This window comes from Centroberyx affinis, unplaced genomic scaffold (assembly GCF_046629955.1).
Source record: "Centroberyx affinis isolate AG114_WGS23_722 - 3 ecotype Tasmania unplaced genomic scaffold, CSIRO-AGI_Caff_v1 ptg007071l_1, whole genome shotgun sequence".
In the NCBI taxonomy this organism is placed as follows: Eukaryota; Metazoa; Chordata; class Actinopteri; order Beryciformes; family Berycidae; genus Centroberyx; species Centroberyx affinis.
In genome coordinates, this window is record NW_027283585.1 from 25001 (window position 1) to 32547 (window position 7547).

Consider the following 7547-nt stretch of genomic DNA (forward strand, 5'->3'; position numbering starts at 1 on the left):
CATGATTGGCCCACGAGGAACCGACAGTTACAGCTCAAAACAAGACATGCTTGTTCCTGATTGGTCCAGACAGGAGCAGGACGTTTTACTGCTGACTTGTTCAGCAAAGCAAGTTAGCTACTGGACAGAGGAGAGGAGAAGAAGAAGGAGGGAGGAGGAGGGAGGAGGTGTGGAGTCCCAGATCCTCCTCCCTCCTGTCCTGACTGGAAATGAATGATGTGACTCAGCAAAATCACACAGACACACACACACACACACACACACACACACACACACGCACACCAAAATTACCTCCACACACACAAACCTCTCTCTCTCTCTTTCTCTCTCTCTCTCTCTCTCACACACACACACACACACACACATGAATAATCCCAGACACACCCTCTGCCCCTCCTCGCCGCCTCACCTCGTCTCTGATTGGCTAACGCCCCCCCCTCTATTTTTAGAGCCATCTCGTTTACTAGATGGATGGCGACAGTATATGGGCTCCTGCGGGTTGCCGCGGCGATGGGAACTGATCGCCCTATAGCGGCGATCAATACTGTACATTAGCCTGTACACACACACACACACACACACACACACACACACACACACACACACACACACACACACGCTCTCTATGGTCAGGCCTGTAGTAGAGAGATGATCTGTCCTTACAGGATTTATCCTACAGGAGAAGCTTAATGAAATGTTTTAAACCCACAAGCAAAGAGACAAAATACTGACTCAGATGAACATGAATCCTTTCTTCTTCTCTCCTTACTTCTGATTCTCTTCTTTCCTTTTCATATCCACTTCTCTTACATCATGATCGTCCCGTAGCGTCACAGGAATATCTGAATTCCAAAATGCTAACATCAGGGTATCCAATTCAGGACATCATATGACCAAAAAAATCACAATCATATACCAACATGTTTCATCCTGTACTGTTTTCGCTGAAGTTTCTCATAAATTAACAATCCTCCATTTGTCTTTTTTTAAAGTTTAATATCACTTTTACCTTAACTTGTAATTGATTGTCCGTGTCGGTGTATTTATATACTCGATATTAACCCTTTATTAACCTTCCTGTACCTTCACAATGTTACAGATACCTGTAAGAAGTGCAGGCTCTGTACTCAAAGCTCTTATTTTTCCATTTATCAGCCGATACAGATTCTCTACATGAAGTAACTGTTGTCCAAAGTGGGATTTAAGGCTTCCCGCTTCTTGTTCGTGACTAAGTTCGTAACTTAGTGTTTTATATGCTTCAGTGTGTATAGATATTTATGAAATTTGATACCTAGCTTCTGAAATGTGTATGAATTTACGTCACTTAGCTTTCGGTTGGAAACTCCATATAAAAATAAAGAGTGGCTACAATTCCGTTATACTGTAAGATTTTTCAGCCAATATTTGAAAAAGATAAATAATTCTGTCCTAAAAAAAATGCTAAAACTATTTCATAAGCAAATGCCCTCAGATGACTCCTAACTTCCCAAAATGAGCCTCACTTTCCTGCCAGCAGTCAGTATGGGAGAGTGGCATTTGCTTTTTTGTCCGTCAGTGACATCACAGATGGAGGCGTGGCCACAGGTTTCAGTGCAACAATCACTTTCTCTCCTAGAAGCAGATGCAGGACTTAATTTGAAAAATGTATAAATTAAGCGCAGTGTGGGAGCCATGACATGGACACTGGGTTTTGCATGTGGTGTGGGGAATATTTGCTGTGTGGAGGATATACTCTGTATAATGTTAGAATAATAATAATAATAATAATAATAATAATAATAATAAATAATACACTTTATTTATAGAGCACTTTTTTTAACACAAGTTACAAAGTGCTTTACAAGATTACAATAAAAATGAAATGAGAGTAAAAGTGAAACCACACAATTTAAAAGAGCACAGTAACAGCGGGTTAACGAAGTAAAACCATTAAAATAAAAATAAAAGAATCAACACAATTTAAAAGAGCACAGCACACAGGATTTACAAAAGAAAGGCTAAAAATCTAAAGCAATATTATAAACAGGTATGTAATCAAGAGAGATTTAAAAGATAACGCAACACAGCACAGATGATTAAAGAAACAGCCACAGGAGTAAGGAAAGGCTTTTTTAAACAAGTGTGTTTTTAAAAGCGACACACATAATGTTATTTAGGCATATACATTTGTGGCTAAGATTTTGAATTTTGTTCACCAGACTTTGTGTTGTTTTGGGACAGTGTGGAATCAGTGGGAGCAGCAGCCTTAAGGTGGACTGTTGCTTTAGGAAAGATAGGGCACCGTTAATTAGAGAGGCTGCTGGAGGAGAACAACTACTTTCAGTTTTGTGAGCCATGGAGCCACACGGTTTTCTTACCCTGGTTGGGATTGTCAAGTTTAAGTTAATTCTTCTGGAGTCTATTTAAATCATTGACTCATCATCTATTGTGGAAAAACATTGTATAATAAAAGTGTAAAAATGCAGGAAACGTGGATTCTATGACTCTCACCATGTGTAAGGCCAAGGCTTTCAAAGGAACTAAAAACCACAGTTACACACAGGATCTATACTGAGCCACGTTTACAGCTCTAAACAATGTGATTTAGTGCTGATTTACTCTTTAAATCCACATTTTACTTATCGAGTATCGATTAAACTGCCTGTCACATATTGATCCATCGGTTGTAATAATTGTGTTGGGATGGATCCGATAATAAAGAGAATCGTAACGTAGCAGCAGCAGTTTATAAAGCTCGGGCTCCCCGACAAAAAACATCAAACTTTCAGCTCTCCGCTCCAAACAAACGCTCGCCGACCAGAGTCTCTTGTGATTGGTCGACTCGCTCTACATGAAAGCGTATGACGTCAGACCGGAATCTGACTTGAGTTGACTTTATTAATTCATGTTTGCAGTGAGGTGTACTGAAAAGAGCGCAGAATTTTTACATAAAAAATCACTAAAATCGTAAATCATGAACATAAATAGAGAACATTTGCACACGTGAAACAAGACAAAGTACAAAAATATAAAGATTAAAATGAAATTAAAAGGTCAGCAGCAAGGACATTTTAAGAAGTATATGTACATACTGAGTAAAGCTGCAGCGATTAATCGATTAGTTGTCAACTATTAAATTAATCGCCAACTATTTTGATAATCGATTAATCGGTTTGAGTAATTTATAAAGAAAAATAAGTGAAAATTCTCTGATTCCAGCTTCTTAAATGTGAATATTTTCTGGTTTCTTTCCTCCTCTATGACAGTAAACTGAATATCTTTGGGTTGTGGACAAAACAAGACATTTGAGGACGTCATCTTGGGCTTTGGGAAACACTGATCCACATTTTTCACCATTTTCTGACATTTTATAGACCAAACAACTAATCGATTAATCGAGAAAATAATCATTAGTTGCAGCCCTAATACTGAGTTACAAGTTTACACAAGATATATTCTCACCACCTGCCTCACAAAATTGACAAGTTGTTGACGGATTTTGTTGCTGATCTGGGAACTGAAGCTTTTCCTACTGTTGACTCGACTAGAATGGAAGATAATAAATGATTTAATCGGGTTTTAATAATTGATTCATCATTGTTCCACAGTTTTGAAGTTTTGGAGTTCAGGAGCCAAAATGCAAAATCATCTAAACATCAAAGAGTTTTATTTAATATTTAATGAGATCTTTGGCCTTTCTGACGCTGCTGCAGCTTGGTAACATGATGCAAGCTTCTGCACTGTAATGCCAGCCATAGGCACCAGCTGTGTGTGAGTGTGTGTGTGTGTGTGTGTGTGTGTGTGTGTGTGTGTGTGTGTGTGTGTGTGTGTGTGTGTGTGTGTGTGTGTGCGCCCTGGCATTATGCAGCCTGAATGGTGTCATTGTGTTTGTCTCTGCCTGTTAGACAATGGAGTCTTTAATTCAGATGAAACAGAGAAGATAATGCAGTTGAGAACAGCGTGAGCACAATAACACACACACACACACACACACACACACCTACACACACACACACACACACAGACACCTACACACACACACACACACACAGGCCTTTTCTCTTCTCTGTTCCGTACAACATGTGACTGATCTATCATATAACACAGAGACTTTGGAAATTAGTCCATATAATTATTACACCATCAGCTAATATTTTACCCTCCTTATAAATAAGAATCCGGGAATTTATGAGATTAACAGGTTTTATTATATTTTTGACTCATTTACATGGACAGTTTTTGTTGCTTCATCCTCAGTCTGACAGACAGAGAGAGAGACAGACAGAGAGAGACAGCCAGAGAGAGAGACAGACAGAGAGAGACAGACAGAGAGAGAGACAGATAGAGAGAGACAGACAGAGAGAGAGACAGACAGAGAGAGACAGACAGAGAGAGACAGACAGAGAGAGACAGACAGAGAGAGAGACAGACAGAGAGAGACAGACAGACAGAGAGAGAGACAGACAGAGAGAGACAGACAGAGAGAGAGACAGACAGAGAGGGAGACAGACAGAGAGAGACAGACTGTCCTGCTGCAGATCGTCAGGACAGCTCGCTCTGAAACACCGCTGTGTGTAATTTGGCACCCGGCTGCTAATTGATTATTGTGGTGTTTTAACGAGGTGAGGGGGAGGGGGGGGGGGGGGGGCATGCCTGTCTAATAATCTGTTTCATAACAGCAGTGACCTGAATGTCTCCACAAACCCAGCAACCACATCTCAACTCAACAACAAAACTGTGTTGTGGATCTGACCCTCTTTAAAGGGACGGTCCACCCAGTTCGACGTGTTAGTTTTCTTCTTCAGTTTCACTCTTCAGTTCTGTGTTCAGCATCCACCAAGACCTGAGCGACCTGAGACCCATCAGCCCAGACCTTAGATCGGGCCCAAAAAAAAAAGCCCGACCCGAGCCTGTGCATGTTCTGTCTGAGCCCGGCACGGGCCCGTCCCATTGGCTGCATTTATGGGTCCGAGCTCGGTTTAAAACCAAAATTTTCTTAGGTAGTTGGCTGTTTATAAGTAAACTAATTCAGAGTTGTTTGGATGAAAAAAATCTGTTCAGAGTTACATGCGGGATCTGACTGAACAGCCTGCTTCCTCTCGCAAAGGACTCCCAAAGCGAGTGGTGCCACAGGCAGAGAAAACCCCACACTTACATTTCAAATCGTAACCTTTGATTGACTGCTGATAAAAACATAATTGATTACAGAGAAATTTGAATGACAGAAATCTGTCTTTGGCCCCAATAATCATTCTTAACTGTGGCCTACGGGCCTGAGGCAGGTCAGTGTGTGTCAGGGTCCCACTTGGCTGCACATTTCAATTGAAATGAGTGAAATGTTGCAAAATGCATGGGATATATTCAGAATATTTTGGGGCCCCTGATGGTCTGGGGCCCCAGGTCATGTGCCCTGCATGCCCTGCATGCCCGGTTGGTAAAACAGGCATCAGACCCATCAGACCCATCAGACCCATCAGCTGACCGCAGAGGCTTTAAAGGAGAAACCAGGAAGAGGCTGATGGAGAATCTGCAAACAAACTGCTTCTCTGCTGCTGAAGGTTTAAACACCAACAACCACAGTGGAGAGAATCAGTGACTGACAGGCTGCTGGAGGTTTTAAAAGCTTGAAAACCTCTGTCTGTCTGTCTGTCTGTCTGTCTGTCTCTCTACTGTCTGTCTGTCTGTCTGTCTGTCTGTCTGTCTGTCTGTCTGTCTGTCTCTCTACTGTCTGTCTGTCTGTCTAACAGTCACCACTTCTATCTGAGGTCTTACAGTCACAGTGAAACAGCATTTTGAGGCACTCTGCCTTCCTTAATGCGATGCGTTTCCTGTTGAAACAGGATGTTGGATGTTACAAAAGTGTAAACCAATGGGAGATCAGCTGGGAAGAGGAAGGCGGAGGGGCGGGACTGTTCAAAAATCTGCTTTTATTTCCTCTTCCTGGTGCAGCGTGATGTCACCATGAAAGATGCTCTGTTTTCCAGGAGGGAAGAGGAACAGGATTTCGATTTAAAAAATACAAGAAAATAAAAATGTAGTAGTCTATTTTTTTGTATTTATTGTTAACCTCTTCTTCCCTGCCGCTGGGTCCATCATTACAAACGCAGGCCGAGATTTGTTCAAACCCACAGAACTTTCTTTTAAATTCTAGTCAAGATCTGGTTTAACTCTTCGGCTGCCATCGTTCACTCAGAGAGATTAGAGTCTGAGCTCTTTGTGTGAGTCTCCAGTTTGTGGTGAAGCCGTCTGTCAGACTGCACAGAGCCTTTCAAACTTCACGTTTCCTGGTATTGATCCGTATCGATCGGCTCTGCGGGAGTGGAAGCCTGTTAGCTCCCCGGCTCTCTGTAATAAAGCTTCACTGCTGTCAGCTGGCTCAGAGATAATGCAGCTGCAGCACCAAGGAATCCAATACACTGACTTAGAAAAACACAAGAAGACATTTATTTTGACATTTATTTACAAAATGTTAAATAATACTGCAATAAGCACTTTTCCAAGGCGATCAGAAGTTACTAATTAACTAACAGTAACAGTTAATTGAAATGTAGTACTGGCAGCCTGTTAGTATTATAAAAGTATTAATTAATTCTTCCCATTTTACAGCCAAACATGTACAAATCAACATAGCTGAACAAAATACCAAATACTCTCTGAACTAAAAGGTTCTTTACAGTATATTCCTATAGTTTGTGCTGTGTTCTTTTTATTTATTTATTTTATTCAATTTTTATTGTTTTATTTATTTGATTATCTCATCTAAATCTCTCCTGATAACAGACTGGTTCATAACAGCCACTTAGATTTCACAGCCTTTCCTTCGTAAACCTTCTTGGTTCTGTGTTCTCGCTTAGTCACATGTGAAAACCCACATGTGAATTCAAAGCACATGTGCTTTCTGGACACATGTTGGTTTTCACATGTGAACAGTTTCTGACGTCATGTCACAATTTCTACATGAAGTGTTGTTTTTTTCCACATGTGAACTTTTTGTTTCACATTTTCACCTGCTGTTAGATCTGTCAATATTTGTTTCACAGTTTTTATTTACTAAACAGCCAAAATAAACAGCAGGCGGCATCAAGTCTGCCGGACGGCAAAAGGAGGAGAAAGCTGGCCTAAAAATGTATTTGAGTTCTGAGATCAGTGTGCGAACTATACCATGGCTTTCGGGGGAGTTAATTTTTTTTTACTGGGGCAGGGGGGGGGGGGGCGCTTGTGCGTCCCTCAAAGAGAAGACTGACTGTGACTCTTATTGCAAAGAAACATTCATGGCTGCAAGCATGTAGACCTACTTGCTTTATGTCAGCACATCTGAAATATAATAATCAGTTAATGACCACATCAAACCTCCACATGGGTTCAATATTTTGGTAAATCCAAAATTTGTGAGTGAGCTTCCTTGTTTTCTTTTTGACATGTCTGTAGTATGCTGACTATAAAACAGAGAAATGAATAATGGCGATTTGGCGCGCAGACTGAGTGGGACTAAGAAAGTTTTTTTTTTTCTGATCTTTGAGTTAAACTGAGTGAAGTTTGATATTGCGCCGCCACGCTTCGATGGTGAT